A 17,325-nucleotide genomic window follows, 5' to 3' on the forward strand; every position below is an offset into this window, starting at 1 on the left:
TGCGATGAAGAGTGGCCCCCACTTGCCACAACTAGAGAAAGCCCTCGCACAGAAACAAAGACCCAACACAGCCATAAATAAAATAAATAAATAAATAAAAATTAAAAAAAAAATACTACACTTAATATTGTTAAGATAAAATACTACCCAAAGCAATCTACAGATTTAATGTAACCTCATCAAAATGCTAATGGTGTCTTCTGCAGAAATAGAAAAATCCATCCTAAGATTTATATGCAATTTCAAGGGACCCCAAATAACCAAAACAATCCTGAAAAATAACAAAGTTGGAGAATTCATACTTCCTGATTTCAAAATTTGCTACCAAGTTACATTAATCACAGTGAGTGCAATACTGATGTAAGGGCATGAATATAGACCAATGAAGTAGAACAGAGAGCACAGAAATAAACCACTGCATATATGGTTAAAATATTTTCAACAATGGTGCCAAGATCATTCAATGCGGAAAGGACACTCTTTTTCAACAAATGGTCCTGGGAAAACTGAATATCCACATGCAAAAGTTGGACTCTTACCTTACACTACATACAAAAATTAACTAAAAATGGATCAAAGACCTAAATGTAAGAACTAAAACTATAAATTCTTAGGGGAAAATCTTCATGAGGTGGAATTGGCAATGATTTCTTGGCTATGACACCAAAAGCATAGGCAACAACAATAATAAAAAAGGTAAATTGGATTTCATCAAAATTAAACACTTGTATACATCAAAGGACACTATCAACAGAATGAAATGGCAACCTATAGAATGAGAGAAAATATTTCTATTCTGATAAGGGATTAGTGTCCAGAACATATAAAGAACTCTTACAACTCAACAACAAAAAACATAAGCAACCCAATTCAAAAATAGCTTTGCAAAGGACTTGAATAGACATTTCTCCATAGATGTTCGAATGGCCAATTAGGCACAAGAAAATATACTCATCAATAGCCATTAGGGAAATGCAAATCAAAATCACAATGGGACACGACTTCATACCCATTAGAATGGCTATTGTAAAAATATTAATAATAACAAAAATAACAAGTGTTGGTGAAGATGTGGAGAAAATTGTAACTCGTGCATTGCTTGTGGGCATGTACAATCGAGCAACTTCTGTGGAAAACAGTATGACGGTTCCTCAAAAAACTACATGTAGAATTACTGTATGATAACTTCACTCCTAAATATATACTCAAAAGAGCTGAGAGCAGGGACTCAAACAGATATTTGTATACTGATGTTCTCAGCAGCATTATTCACAATAGCCAGAAAGTGGAAACAATCCAAATGACATCAATGGATGAACAGATAAATAAGGTATGGTATATGCATATAATTTAATTATTATTCAACCTTAAAAAGGAATGAAATTCCGAGACTTGCTAAACATGAATGAACCCTGAAAACATGCTAAGTGAAATAAGCCAGACACAACATGACAAATATTATATGATTCCACTTGTACAAGATACCTAGAAACAGGCACATTCGTAGAGACAGAAAATAGAAGTTACCAGGGGCTGGAGGGAGAGAAAATGGGGAGTTATTGTTCAATGGGTACAGAGTTTACAGAGTTTCTGTTTGAGATGATTAAAAGTTTGGAAATGGATAGTGGTGGTGGTTGCACAACATTGTGAATGTTATTAATGCCAATGAAATGTACACTTAAAGTGGCTAAAATGGTAAATTTTACGTTATGTATATTTTCCCATAGTTTTGAAAAAAGTAATGGAAGAAAATTTCCCTAATATGATAAATGACATCTACAAAAAACCTACAGCAAACTCTGTACGTAATGGTGAAATATTGAAAACTTTCTCGATACCAGAATCAAAATAAGGATGTCCACTATCACCACTTCAATGCAATATTATGCTGGAAGGCCTAGCCATTCAAATAAGGCAAGAAAAAAGGTATCAATATTGGAAAAGAAGATATAAAATCGTTATTATTTATTGAAAACATGATTGTGCATGTTAAAAAATCAAGGATTCTATAGATAAACTATCAGATTCAATAAGTAGATTTAACAAAGATTGTTGGATACAGGTCAATATTTTAAAAATCAATGGTACTTCTATATGCCAGAAACAAATAATTGGAAATGAAAATAAGGGCTTCCCTGGTGGTGCAGTGGTTGGGAATCCGCCTGCCAATGCAGGGGACACGGGTTCAATCACTGGTCTGGGAAGATCCCACATGCCACAGAGCAACTAAGCCCGTGCGCCACAACTCCCGAGCCTGTGCTCTAGAGCCCGCGAGCCTCAACTACTGAGCCCGTGTGCCACAACTACTGAAGCCCGTGTGCCACAACTACTGAGCCTGCGCTCTAGAGCCCGCAAGCCACAACTACTGAGCCCGCGAGCCACAACTACTGAAGCCCGTGTGCCACAACTACTGAAGCCCGCACCTAGAGCCCGTGGTCCGCAACAAGAGAAGCCACCACAATAAGCCCATGCATCCCAAAGGAGAGTGGCTCCCACTCACCGTAACTAGAGAAAGCCTGCGCAGCAACGAAGATGCAACGCAGCCAAAAATAAATAAATAAAAATAAATTAATTAATTAAAAAAAAAGAAATGAAAATAAAACCCTTCAAATATCACTTATAATAGTATCAAAAAACATAAAACACATAGAAATCAATCTAATAAAAGAAGTGTAAGACCTCTACACAGACAACTAAAAAGCATCCTTGAAAGAAATTTATTAAGACCTAGGAAAATGGAGGAGTATATTTTGTACGTGGATCAGAAACTCAGTATTATAAAGATGTCAATTTTCCTCACATTGATCTACATATTGGTGATGCAGTCCCAATCAAATCTCAGCAGAGTTTCTGTGGAATTTCAAAAGTTGATTCTAAATTCATATGGAAATGCAAAGAGCCAAAAGTAAACAAAAGTGTTGAAGAAGAATAAAGCTAGAGAATTTATACTACTAGATACCAAGACTACATATGTAAACTAGTAATTACACTATAAAGCTTGTATTGGTAAAAAGAACAAATATACCCAACCGACTTGCATACACATACATGTACACCAAAAAACACATAACAAATTTTACTAACAGCCTTTTCCATAATAGCCAAAAACTAGAAGCAATCCAATTGTCCATCAACAATAGTATGGATAAACTGTGGTATATTCACACAATGGAAACCTATACAGTAATGAGAACAAACAAATGTAACTATACACAGCAGGGTGAATCTCACAAATAAGTTGAGTAGAAGAAAACATTGCCAAGAGAAAATACGATATGATTGAATTTCTATGAAGTTCAAAATAGGCAAAATGAATGCATGCTATTAGGAGTCAGGATAGAAGTTACCTTTGACTAATGACAGAGAGATGGCTTCTGGTAATTTATTTTTTCTTGGTTTGGGTGGCAGTTATAGGGTAGTGGTCACTTTGTGATAATTCAAGCTGTATGTGGATTACTTGTATACTTTTCCATATGTGTTATACTGCAATTAAAAAGCTGACTAAAAGAGTTCCAGTTGACTTGGGACCAACATCAATGCTACTAACCACTGCACCGCCCTGCCTCTCTTCCTGCCCTTCTACCATGGGAGCACAGTGCCAGTGGGCACAGAGAGAAGCCACAGCCTCTGAGCAAGGGTGCCTCTTCCTCCATGAAGCCTTCCAAGACTGCTCCCCACCAACCCAGACCCCACCCCCACCTCCTCTGAACCTCTAGATACATAGCCTTTATCACAGGCATAATAGTTACTCCTGGCACCCTCAGACAGCCTGCAAGACTGTGAGCCTCCAGAACGCAGGAGCTGAGAATAACAGTAGCATAATAACTAACAGCTGAGAATAACAGTAGCATAATAACTAACAGCTGAGAATAACAGTAGCATAACAGTAGCATTTCTTGAGCATTTACTATATGGCAGGCACTTCTTCTAAGCATTTTACAGGCAATAACTCATTTAATCCTCCCAATAACACTTTGAGGTAGGTACTATTATTACCCTGATTTTCTAGATGAGAAAACTAAAGAACAGAATGATTAATTAAAGTGCCAAAGGTAACACAGCTAATCATTGGAAGAGCTAGGATTTGAACCTGGGTAGTTTGGCTCAGAGATAGAAATACTCCCCTTGTTGAGGAATAGGCCCACAGATGAATCCTGGTGCCTGTAGCCCTGGCCACATACACTCAGACCAGGCCCAAGGAGGAGGTGCTCCCCATCTCGTCCAGACAGGCAAATGTGTCTACGAGTCTGTGCAGGGAGGTGTGTGTGTATGGAGGTGTACAACCTCTTGAAAGCCCAGTTCTAAGAGGGTAGCGGGCACTGAGCCTGGGTTCCCTAAGCCTGAGGAAGCAGGCTGAAGCCAGAGTGTGCCTTTGGGGAAAAGTCCCTTCCCAGACCTGGGGAGGAGGGCCTGGGACCTCCTCAGGTGTCAGGCCCCAGCCGACAACACTCAGGATAAAGGAGGAGGTGGAGGCCAGGGCTCCTGTTCCTGTCCCAGGCACTGGCCAGGGGTCCTCTGCCTCCCAGGCACTGGCCAGGGGTCCTCTGCCTCCCAGTCCCAGGCCAGGGGTCTGCAAACAACTCCTTGGAAGGTAAAGCCAGGTAAAGTCAGCCTCCTCTGAGAATGGACTGCAGCATCTCACCTTTCTCTGCTCCTCACCTGACACACTGCTCAACCAGTTTCTCTGTGGGTCTGCCTTTCTGCTCTCCCGCTGCAATTTAAGCTCATCTCCCTCTGCTCTGTCCTAAAAAGGCCCCCATCTCTGCCCAGAGGCCTTCTTTGTTTCACTGGGAGGTACGGGAGCTAGGGCGGCTCCTTTGTGCCGAGTCTGGGTGGCTGTAACCGGGCCCCAGTGACAAACACTAAAAATGACAGACCCCCAGAGCATTAGAAGAGAAAGTCAGGGTTACCTACCCCCAACTTACATCAAACGGTGCTCCCCTCGTCAGAAGCCCAAATCTTGGGACACCACACAGTCCTGGCCCAGAAGCCTGCATTGTCCGTGGCGGCCAGAAGTGGCCCAGAGAGGGGGCCACCTTGGCAGAGATGACACAGCACATCAGTGCCGGGGGCCAGAGACAGGCCTGACGCCCACTTTAGCAAACAGACCCAGAAATCAGGCCTGGGGGGCAGGGCACGGGAGAAGGCCCAGCCTCACATTCAGCTTTTGCTAAGGAATATCCCAGTTACCGGCTCCAGCGCACCTGTGCGTGAATGTGCACGCACACGCACTCACGCATGCGCACACGGCCAAGGCCATCTGGGTCAAAGCCAGGAGACAGAGCTGTTAGTACAAAGAACTTCTGAGCCGGACGGTTGAAAGGAGAGCGGGAAGGAAAACGAAGGAGCTCCACCCGGCCTTTCGCTCTCCCCTCTGCCCTTGCCGACACCCGGCACCCCCTCCCCCGCCCCCGCAGCAGCTCCCCAGGAAGCTGTGAAACACGCAGGTGCAACGAGGTCACCTAGTTAACAGTCTCCCTCCCGCTGTATTATTCATGGGCTCCCTTATTCCGGCCTGAGCTCCAGTTTCCAACAGCCCTCAGGCTCGGCTTGGCAGGTCAGCCAGCCCGGCAGGTCTACCCCCACTCTGTACACCCCATGCCCTTCCTGTCTCCTTCCCAGGACGCAGCCATCCCAGTGCTAACTCAGCCCCCAGCACTTCACATCACACTCTACACGGCACCTCAGGTGAAGGGAGACCTTTGGGTTCAGTGGGGACGAGCATAGAAGGAAAACCTTAGCTGTGTCAAGCACGCACGAGATGCTGAAATTCCCAAAGGAGACTGGCTACAGGGCTCGTGTGCTCCCTCTCTCTCGCTCTCTCTCTCCCGCCGCCTTCTCTCTCATACACACACACACTCACACACACACACACTCACACACACACACCCAAATTGACTGGCCCAAATATGGTACTCTGAATAGCCGTGAAAGCTCTTGGACTTGTCTATTTCTATACCTTAGTGTGCCTGGCACAGTGTCCTGAAAACAGTAGTCCCTTGATTTGTTGACTTGTACACTTTCCCCCAAAGATGGGTGTCAGGTTGCTAGAGTAGGCATAAGCCATCAAGCCATTCAAAGACACTGCTGTTGGATTTAGAGATGTTCATGTTATTTAAATATCTATCTGCATATCTCTTATAAATCCTGCATAGTTCAAGTCATTAATACATAGTGAGGACTCATAAATATTTATTTACTTACTGCAATGTCTATTTATCACAATTCATTTAGCCAAGCACTTTCCTATATCTCACGAGAGCCCCTTCCTCCTGAATCAAGTGGATTGGCCAGAAGGGTTTTTCCTTCTACTTCACAGATGAGGAAACTGTGGCTCAGAGGATGAAAGCACTTGAGTCAATGCAAACACTGTCACTGCAGTCTTCACATGCCGGCCAGGGGCATCTTTCTTCAGCATTCACACATATTCCCCTGCCTCACGGTGAGGTTACCACACTGGTACACCAACACGAGGAAACCACAAGATGAATCCATGGTCCTCCAGTCACTCAGGCCAGGACCCAGAGTCCAGCTTAGGATTAACGCTTGGCCAGAAACACTGAGGGCAGCTCGCCAGCCAGCCTGGTCAATAGTAGGGGGGAAAGGTGTGGGGCGAAGATTAAATCACAGGAGTCATTGCATTCGACCCCCTGGTTTTACAGGTGGAAGAGGTGGGGTCAAGCTGGGGTCTCCAGTCCGGGAAAGTGCAGAGAGCAATGAAGTACATGGCCTTCCCAGATGGGGCAACCTGCTCTGGGTAGATGACCTGTAGCCTCTAAGCTGGTGAGCTGTGCCCCTCATTTACTCCCACGGATGTTAAATCATTGCCCAGCCCCACTCTTAAGTGTGTGGGAGCTGTAGGCACCTGAATGTCCAACCCCAACCCAGGATCAATCACAAGTGAAGTCCACACAGCAATAAACATACCTGACAGGCCTGGATTGAAAGCCCGGCCCTGTCACTGTCTCTGTGCAGACCCAATGGGGGTCAGTTGTCCTTTCCGGACTCAGTTTCTATCTGTCTAGTCAGGGATTCGGCTCTGGCCTTCTCTAAGTACGGTACTGAGAGAAGAACAGAGTGAGGATTAAGGACTCAGACTGCCTTGGCTCAAATTCCACCCCACCACCTGCTAGCTATGTGACTCTGGGTAAACTGCTTAACCTCTCTGTGCCTGATTTCTCATCTTTAAAATACAAGTAACAGAAGTCCTTATCTCATAGCGTTGTTGTCAGGACTAAATGAGGGATTTTATATGAAGTGCTAAGCCCAAGGCCTGGCACACAGTAAGTGCTTAATAAATGCTTCCTGTTATTATTGTCAGCCCCGATACTCTATGGCAAAGGTCACACGTAAACTGGTCATCCATGGGCCACATGCAGCTTGCTGAGGGGCTTTCCCGACAATATACATTACACAAGCACAGGAGCCACTGACTGACCCCAGAGGCCTAGAACAGTGCGTGGCACACAGTAGGGGCTCAGTAAATATTTGATCAATGAATGAACGGCTTCACAGTGTTTTTAAATACTTCAATTGGTTGCTAACATTTAAAATAAAATTTTGTACTTTAAAATCTGGATTTCCAGAGAATTTTGAAATGTCAAAGTGTCTGGCCACACTTGCCCTGCATGCCTGCTTACCAACCACACACAAGAACTGTAGCAGCGGTGCCCCCTTTACATGGGGCAAGCAAGTGCAGTTTGCCCAGTGCCCGCCCAGCCAGCCTCACTCTCTTACACCATCTGCCCTGACAGACTGGACTCTGTGGGCACCTGAATGTTCATTTGGCCCAGGTCAGTCAGGTGAAGTCCAGACAACAAGGAAGGTCTGCATTTACCCAGCCCCAGAGCACTCTGCCCACGGCACTTCTTCCAAGCCCCAAGATCCCCTCCTAGTCCTCCTCCTACCCCAAGTCCAGGAGAAAAGATGGGCCTTCAGGTCTGCTAAGCACCCCAAGACCCCTTGACATCCAAGCCCTCCTACTTTGGACAGGTCAGAGCCTCTCCCCCAGAGGACAAGACCCCAACTGCTCCAGGTTGCCCCAACTTCCTCAGTTTTCCAGGCCAACTTCCTCCTTGCTTGGAAAACTCCCAAGTGTAAAAAGCAGCAGGAAGATGAACTTAATCCTTATCTTTCTCACAGACAGATAAGGAAACACACACACACACACACACACACACACACACACGCATGCACGCACGCACACCCCAGACATAAGGTGCTTTTCTAAAATACTGTTATCCATTCTGGGCCCCCTCCACTGGGGTCTTCTATGGAGAGGGGGATATTTCATCCCATGCTCAGTAACTGGGGGGGGCTGTCTGTGGACACATGGGCCCTTCTCCACTTTCCACTCCTCTCCCTAGCCCTGCCAGGGCTCAGGTCCGTGGAGATGGACCACATCTTCCCATCCTCCAAGAGGCTTTCCCAGACCACCCTATCTTCCACCTTTAGCACGTCAATTACCCTCTCTGTTTTCTCTGTAGCATTCCTGACCATCTGTAATTGTCTTGAGTGTGTATTTATTATCTGTCTCCCCCAGTTCAATACAGTAGCGACCAGCCACACGTGGCCACTGAGCACTTGAAATGTGCCAAGTCCAAATTGAGATGTGTTGTAAATGCAAAACACACACAAAATTCCAAAGACTTAATTTTTTTTAAGTATGTAAATGTCTCATTAATAGTTACATTGATTGTATGTTAAATGGTAATATTTTGGATATACTGGATTAAATAAAACAGATTATCAAAAATCATTTTACCTATTTCTTCATCGACAGACAAATGGATAAAGAAGATGTGGTACGTATATACAATGGAATATTACTCAGCCATAAAAAGGAACGAAATTGGGTCATTTGTAGAGACGTGGATGGACCTAGAGACTGTCATACAGAGTGAAGTAAGTCAGAAAGAGAAAAACAAATATCGCATATTAACACATATATGTGGAATCTAGAAAAATGGTACAGATGAACCGGTTTGCAAGGCAGAAATAGAGACACAGCTGTAGAGAACAAACGTATGGACACCAAGGGGGGAAAGCAGTGGGGGGGCTGGTAGGATGAACTGGGAGATTGGGACTGACATACACACACTAATATGTATAAAATAGATAACTAATAAGAACCTGCTGTATAAAAAAAATAATAAAAAAAATTTTTTAATCATTTCACCTATTTCTTTTAATTTTTTTTAAAGTGGCTACTAGAAAATTTAAAACTACATATGTGACTTGCATCTGTGGCCTGCATTATATTTCTACTGGACAGCACTGCTATAGACACTCATCATGAATCCCCAGCTACTAGGCAGAGCCTGGTACACAGGTTCATGCTCTGTATTGGTTGACTGAATGCCTGAATGAAAGGTCTCACCAGCAGTGGACGTGGGACCCTAAAACACAAAGGAGGATGGGTTTGGGAGGATCTCCTGCCCCACTATCCAGTATGTGCTGATTTTCCTGTGGCAGTCCACCCATGCCTCTCCTAAGACAAAGCTTCAGGCCTCTGTAGAAGGGGCAGAGAGAGGCCTGGCTTAGAGTTCTGTCACCACTGCTCCCGGGAGATAATATCAGCTCTCTTGGCCCCAGGAGAAAAGGGCAAAATCAGCCTCCTCCTGGGGCAAAGGCAGGTCAGAGCCAGAGAAGGGATGCAGAGGGCTGGAGAGTGAAGCCCTGGGTAAGCCTGGGGCAGGATGACGAGGCTTTTAGCTCTGTAGGCAAAGAGCAGAAGAAAAGAGGGGCAGAGCTAAAGGGAGGCCCTTGGAGGGACCCAGCCCACCCTGACCCGAGTCCCGGGAAAGCCAGCATTTCTTGGGGACGGGACCAGTGCTACAAATGAAGACCCAGACATGGTCCCAGCCACCCCTTTTGTTTTCTCTCTCTTCCCTCCCTCTCTCTCTCTTGCTCTCTCTTCTACTTCCCTCCCTTGATTTCACTGGCTCCCAAATTACAGTCTTCTTTCAGAAACAGACACAATCAAGGTGGTACACAGGGCCCTTGTCACAAATGGCATTGCAGGTCCTCTCCAAATGGAGCATGGCCTTTAAAGAGGAAGGCAGTGTTGCTAACAGCCTGCCTTGGGGAAGATGCATCTCCAGGACAGACTCCCTCCCTCTTAGGCTGATCAGCCTGCGGGAGGCTCTGGGTGACTGTGATTGCAGGGTCAGGCCCTGGGCTGCTGGGGTCCAAGAGATGGGGGTCTGCCTGGCCTCTTGCTGGGATGGGAGAAGCCAGGCTCTGCCCTTGATTGGCCACCACCCAGGCCCACCTCACCCAGGGAGAGGGTCTGGAATAAGCCCACTCCCCAACTGTGAGCCTCAGTTTCCGCAGCTGTAACATGGTACATCCAGCTAGTCTCTAAGGACCCTTCCAGCCTTTGGCGTAAATGTCACAAACTCAAATGGCTAAAGGGGCCAAGATTTAGTGCAAATGAGTAAAGCAGGGTCAAGTGTGAGACGACAGGGACCGGTGGAGACTGTGGAGAACTGAAGGCTGTAAGCTCACCTGCAAAACTCACATGTGTGACACAAGTCAGAGCGAAGTCAGAATAGTGGTTACTTCTGGAGCAGGAGGGGGTCTGAGGGAGCCCTGCCAAGGCACCAGGGATGCATCTGATCCAGCTGGGGTTACACAAGTGCACACATATGCAAAAATCCACCACTTTCATTTAAGAGCTGTTTACCTTATTGTATGTATGTAATCCTCAACCAAAAAAATTTTAAATAAAACACAAATAAATAAAAGGGGCGGCTGCAACTCAGCCCCAACGGATCACTGCCAGTTGGGAACACAGACCCAGTGTTGTCAGTTTCAGCCAGAAATGTCAATATCTAGATTTTTATTATGAAAATGTTGTTTTTTTCTTTAAATGTTGCTAATAACTAATGCAAAATGAAAGACCACGACCACACACACACACACACACACACACACACACACACACACCACACTCACACATCTTTAGGCAGAATTCAATTTATGAACTTATAGACTGTCCAGCTCTCAAAATAAGGGGAGGTTTCACCTCTTTGCTTGAATACAGTATGCCTAACGCGTGACTGAATCGAAAGGGATAATAATAAACGCTACTACGTTCTGCATGTGTACTGTGTGCCAGGCCCTGCACAAAAGGCTTTCTGTAGAGTTTTCTTCTGATTAATGCTGATAGCAAGCCTACGATATAATTGGAAATTATTCCCATTTAACCACTGAGAAAACTAAGGCCTGGGCAAGGTTACATGGCAGAGCAAGGCTTCAGCCCTCAGGAGTGGAAGAGCTAGCACTCAACTCCAGCTCTGTCTGCCTCCAAGCCGCCTCACAAAAATCATGAAGGGAACAGGCTTACGATCATAATAACCGACTCTTGCATGAGGTTTTAGACTGTGCAAAGGAAAGATCAAAAATACGAACGCTAAGCCTGAGCCTGCTGTGTCACTCTCCGCGTCACCGCCTGAGGCCCGTGGGGCTGAGGACAGATGTCTGGTAGTCCCGATCCCCCGGCAATACACTGAGCCACACGGACTTTCACTGCCGAGGTAACACAGAGCCGCAAGAGCACGAATGCTGAGACCCAAATACACACCCAGCAAGGAGAAGCAGCAGCAGCGCGTCCCTCTCCCCGAGACAGAACCAGATTACATTTCACGGTGAAAGACTAGAAAGCTATCTCCATGTGGCTACTTCTTAAATATGCCAAGTTTCTCACTGACACCCTTCTAGTCAATAAAGTTGGTAAGAATATGCATTTTCTGCCTTATGCAATTCAATAAAGCTATTTTCCTATTGAACCAAAATAAATATGGTTTTATTTATCTCCATAAATGCTCTAATTCTTCTGAATTGACTCTTCTGCATAAATGATCACTCACCACTATTGTAGATATGCAGATCAAGGTATGGAAATTTCCAGCACTCCAGAAGCACCCCTTGAGCCCCAGCCATCACACCGTGGAGTAACCATTATTTTGACTTCTGCCATATAGGTGGGTTTTGACGACAGTTGTGCCTTTTACTTGGGGCCTGTGCTCTTCCGTTCTCCACAGTCCCCACCACGCCCTATTGTCTTATATTTGGTGCTGCTTTACTCTTTGGTCAGCTTCCTAGCCCCTCTAGGCATGTGAGTTTGAGATCTCTACTCCAAGGGCATTTGCCTAGACCCCAGAATATAGGAAGATGGGCATTAGCTACCCAGTGTTGAAAGGAACCAACGTGAATAGTTAAAACTGGTTATAGGCACACCAAATGCCAATGTAATAGCCATTTAGTCAACGGACAGTGATTAAGCACCAGTCTCCAGGGATACAAGGGGGAATAAGATACAGCTTGTGCTGAAGAAGCTCACCGTCTAGTGAGGGGCCAGACCACTGCAGAGTAGTGAAAAGTGCGATGGAAGGGCCACGAGGGAGGGAGGCCCAGCTGCAGAGGCCACCTCACCCCCATCCCTTCAGGGTCAGTGAAGACCTGACTGATGGTATCACCCACACAGGTGCAGGAGGCTAGAGCACAGAAGACCCTGTTCCCATCCCCACTTCTTTTCCACTGGAGGCAAAATAATCCCATCCTGAAATAACCCATCCAGCAGGGTCCAACTCAATGAATGACCTTGCTCCCCTATTAAATGGACAAACAGGACTGCCCAGGGCCAAGAAAAACTCAAATCAAGGCTCAAAATCAAAAGAAATGAACAAAGGCAATTAAATTAATTTAAAAAGAAACCACCTTTACATTTTAAAACTGAATTTTTTTTAAAACCTGTGGATTCTAGGAAACAGTAGGACTTTTACTGACCTAGCTGTTTTTAAACTCACCAATAAAGGAATCTTTCACATGAGCATCACTGTCTGTTAGGCCCATAACCATGCTGATCCAGGCCCTCCCACGGCTCCCCCTTGCCACTCTGCCCTTGGCCAAGAGGCCAGCAGAGAGGAAGGGCAGTCCTCTTTTGGCAGGGCTGGGGTGCATGAGTCATGCCATGACCTTTCACCTGTGATACCATTGGCCCCACCGAGGTTCTGATCCAAATTCCTCTGAAGTCCTTCAGATCTCCACTATGAGGCCAGCCTTGATGGCTTCAGGGTCACCATTATTCCTCCATAGGACCAGGAGCGGTGCCTTGCCACTGTGCCTTGGCATCATCCCTCTTCCTTGGGGCTAGGGACCTCCCATGGCACCAGGGCATCAGAAATGGGATGTCCAGCCTGGGCTGGTGGAGGGGGGTAAGAGTGGAGTTTGGTTGTTATCACCTCCTCTGCGGGCTACCCCAAATTAGCATTTCTGCAGCTCCCTCTGTGTAAGTCCTGAGGGCCCCGAAGAGGTGTGATCAGTGGGTCACTCCACCCATTTGGGAGGGACAGATGAAGTGGAGGACAGTTACTTAATTCTTTCCCCTTAAGCGACAACATCTACCCAGCCCCAGGCCTCCTAGAGGCAGAGCAGCTTATCCAGCTTCCACAACCCTACCCCCTCTGCCCACTTCCTACTGCCCATATGCCTCACATGTGGTAATGTTTCAATTGCACGGAAAGCTGAGCTGCTACTTGAATCTGTCTAAAGATCCCCAAAACACAGATACCCTCCTGGCATTAGCAGGGAATACCCACAAGGAGCCAGCAGTGGATTGTTAACCCAACCCTACCATAAATCTCCAGGAAGGGAACTTCCAGTCTCATTCTCAAACCTACATTCTTATCCACTGCCCTTTTCGACACTCTTTCTGCACCAAGGGGCTGTGAAATGCTCATTCCCGAGAAGGTACTATGGACCAGGGCTTCTTAAACTTTACTGAGAAAACAAATCACTCAAGGATCTTGTCAAATATAGATTCTGATTCAAGAGGTCAGGGGTGGAGTGCAACTGCCTTTCTAACAAGCTCCCAGGTGATGCTGATGTTGCACGTCCACAGGCCACACTCAGGGCAGCAAGGCTCTACTAGACCGTCACCTCCCAGAAGTATGTGCATTTTAAATTAGCACTTCACAAAGGCACCCTGTAAAATACTAAGCTCGAAAAAATGAACCTCAAATGGTGAATTTGCAGGTAAGGTCACTTGCTGGGTGGAGGAGCTATTTTGGAGGCAACCAGGACCATCCACCATCATAACCCTCAAATCAAGCCCTTTGGTAAGCAGATGTGAGAAGCCCAGCTGTTTTGGGGGTCAGGAAGGCGGAGACAGACATGTGTATGGGGCCCCAGCCCAGATGAGGCCAGGATGTCATCTCTGGGCCTCCCACACCCTCGTAGCTCTCCGCCACCCAGAGCAGAGCCTCGCTGTCACACCAGTCATTTCTGCAGTGCCACCTTTCCAGCCCAAGGGGTACTCTCCCTCTCTGCCTTTCAGGCACTCTGCCTTCCCACCCTCCCCAGATGCCACCAAGCATCCCAATTCCCCCAGCTAAGGGGCCTCTCCCAGCCCCCTCTGCAGCAGAGTGACATCTGGTTCCCCAGGCTCATAGGTGCTGACCACCCGCGTAGGTGCTGACCGCAGTGCACCTACCCTTGCACCATGAACCAAACATTAACTCCAAGTCCACTCTCCCCCACCACGGGCTGACTCATCAGCACCTCTCACCTGGCACCAGCCAGCTCTTCAAGCCCACCCCACCCCATGCAGCCTAATTCTCCCCTATGCAACAGTCAGACTCCACCCAACACACATACACACACGCACACACACACACACACACACACACACAGTTCTCCTGTGCATCTCCAGCGTATTTCAAAATCCACATTGGGGTGGGGGTACTTGCTAAGTGGCTGAAATGTAAGGGTCAACGCCTGCTCTTGTCTGAGAGGGCGAAGTATGAAAAAGAAGCAAGCGCTGCTTTCCGAATTACTGGGGAGGGTGAGGCGTGCTAACACCCAGGAAAGGCTAATTTGCCCCCAGTGGGCCTCTGACGGCGCAAGGGCTCTGGGCTGGAGTCGCAGTAGGGCGGTGGCCGGCGGCTAGGGCACAGGATCTCCGCCCGAGGCACGGAGGCAGCCGCTCTGGGTGTCCGCTCCGGGAAAGCAAGGCACTGAGTGCCCGCCGGCTGGTGCCGCCACCACCTGGGAACGTACGGGCTCTGCACGCGTCCCGGGCTGACCTGCAGGGAAGACACGGGCTGCGCCCCTGAGCGCAAGTCCCTGGGGACAACCAGCACCGCCCGTGGCAGGCCCGCACGGGGATTGGGGAGGTAAAGGGCGAGCCGCACAAGACTCCCTGCTCCGCGAAGGGCGCGTCTTCCCATAGCCGGACCGGAGTGGGGAGGTTGCAGGAGTCCTCTGAGGTCTCTCGCGGGCACTGAGAGGCGATGAGGGGAGGGGACAGCTACGTGACTTTAGGTCCCTCCAGTGCCGATGCCTACCCCGCGGTGGGAGTGTGCCCCACCCCGTCTCCACTGTCCAAAAGGGGACCCAGGGCGCAGAAGGAGAGGGGATCGGATCCCAACGCCCTCTTTGCCCCCGAAATTCTCCCCACCCTAGACCCAGACCCTCTCTGAGGGGCGGATAGCAAAGCGCTCGAATGTTCGCGGGTCCAGGACCCGGGGTGGGGAGTGGAGTGCCTTTCCTCCCAAGGCCAACGCGGAGGAAATTCGAGTTCCCAGGAATCAAAGTTGCCGCGCGTCCGACCGCGGGCTCGGAGCGGGACGCAGAATGCTGGCTAGGGGCCCGGGATGGAAGGAGGCCCCGGGCGCCAGCCACGGGCGATGGCCGCGCCAAGAACAAGTGGTTCAGCGGCTGCGGTCGCAACCCCACGGCTCCAACTTTCCCACCGCGTGGCGGGTGAACGGCGCGGAGAAGGAGAGGGAAGCGGGGAGGGAAGGGGCGATGCGCGGCTCTTGGTACCGTGTGCGTGTGCGGAGCGGCGCCGCGCCGCGCCTTGGGCTCTGCTCTCCGCTGGATCGGCCCCCGCAGGCCGCCCGCTCGGGTGCTGACCACCGCCGCGTCTCGCTGCCGGCGCGAAGACTCATCCGCGGCGTGCTGGCCGCTCCGGGGTCCCCTTGGGCCGTCTGCTCGCTGTTGGCCGCTTGCGGGCCGCAACTTCAGGCGCGCAGCGGGCTCAGGCGACGCGCGCTCCAATCGTCCCGAGGCTCGGCACCCCTGCGATCCATGCCCAGGGCCGGGCCGCCCCGCCCCGCCCGGCTCAGCGCCCGGTCGCCGTCGGACGCGTCTTCTCACCAAGCATCGCTCCCGCAGCCTGCGTCCCTCTCTCCCGAGCCGTCTCCGCAGCTCAAGTCCGCGATCAACTTTCCCTCGCTTCCTCCGCCCTGCTCGGCCCCCGCCACCCAGACCCCGCCTCCTGACGCTCCCTCCCTCACCTCCCGCCTAGCCCAGCCCCCGCCCGCCCGGCCGCGCCCCGTCGCCCACCCTCCTTCACCATGGGCGCCAGGATCCCTGAACCCGCCACCACTGGCCCCGCTCGGACCCCCAGAAGCTTTGCAAAGCCCGGCCAGGTGCTCAGGGCATGAATATTTCAGTGCTGGCGAAGCTGCCCTCTGCCGATGTTGTGGCACCGACTGCTGTGGCAACCCGACGAATCCCACAAACGGGCAAGGAGGAAGCGGGAGGAAGCGGCCCCAGGTGCGTGCTGGAGCCGTGCTCCGCAGGGCCTCCCTGTCCCGAAGAGGGGTAGGGGCCTGGCCCGCCTCCCGCCCGCCCGCGTCTCCGGCGGAACGGGGAAACGCTCCCGGGAAGCTAGAACAAGCGAGCGGGCGCCTGGCCTAGGTGAGCCTGCGCCATCTGTTGGCTTTAAGCGCCCCCTCTCTGCTCCCAGAGTCGCACTGAGCGGCCTGTCCCTCTAGCCCTTGGGGCCACTTACCTGCGCTTGGCTCAACTAGCTGCCTTCGCCCACCTCACTCATGCTCTCCAATCTGCGCCCTCTCCCATCAGTCGAGCTCAAAATGCCCCCAAATTGCTTACAAATGAGGACCCCGGATTGGAAGAAACGCTTGATGTCACCTGAGCACCCTCATCCATGCAGGAGACCCTTCTGCTGCATACCTGCCTAATGGTCTCCCAGCTTCTTTTTGCACCTATGTAGGGATGGAGATTTCTTGACTTTTCCAGACAGCTGGAGTCAGGAAGAGTCCATATTCGCATAGTTGAAGAGGGTCATTCCCTGGCCTTAGTCTTTACTTCCCAGGGCTAAACATTCTGAATTCTTTTAACTATTTCTCATGTGATAGGATGTCTGGATCTGTCACTGTTGCCATATTGTCAGCATATTGACAATAGCTGCCTAGAGCCAGGCTCTGGGCTGAGACTTCCCGCCTCAATTCATTCTGTCCTCAACATAGCCTTTCTGGTAGGTCCTGTCGTTAGCCTGGCTTTACAATAATA

At 49.1% G+C, this 17,325-nt stretch overlaps 1 protein-coding gene across 1 annotated transcript in view; it reads right to left on the reverse strand.

The window, feature by feature from the left end:
* Positions 1 to 15,895, reverse strand: part of LOC130706713 (cadherin-23-like) — a 210,677-nt gene extending 194,782 nt beyond the window's left edge. The window contains exon 1 of the mRNA XM_057539416.1: positions 15,832 to 15,895. The gene's annotated coding sequence lies outside the window, so the exon portion shown is untranslated. The remainder of the gene's footprint in view (positions 1 to 15,831) is intronic.
* Between the last annotated feature and the right edge of the window lie 1,430 nt (positions 15,896 to 17,325).

The sequence above is a fragment of the Balaenoptera acutorostrata genome, unplaced genomic scaffold, assembly GCF_949987535.1.
Source record: "Balaenoptera acutorostrata unplaced genomic scaffold, mBalAcu1.1 scaffold_320, whole genome shotgun sequence".
In the NCBI taxonomy this organism is placed as follows: domain Eukaryota; kingdom Metazoa; phylum Chordata; class Mammalia; order Artiodactyla; family Balaenopteridae; genus Balaenoptera; species Balaenoptera acutorostrata.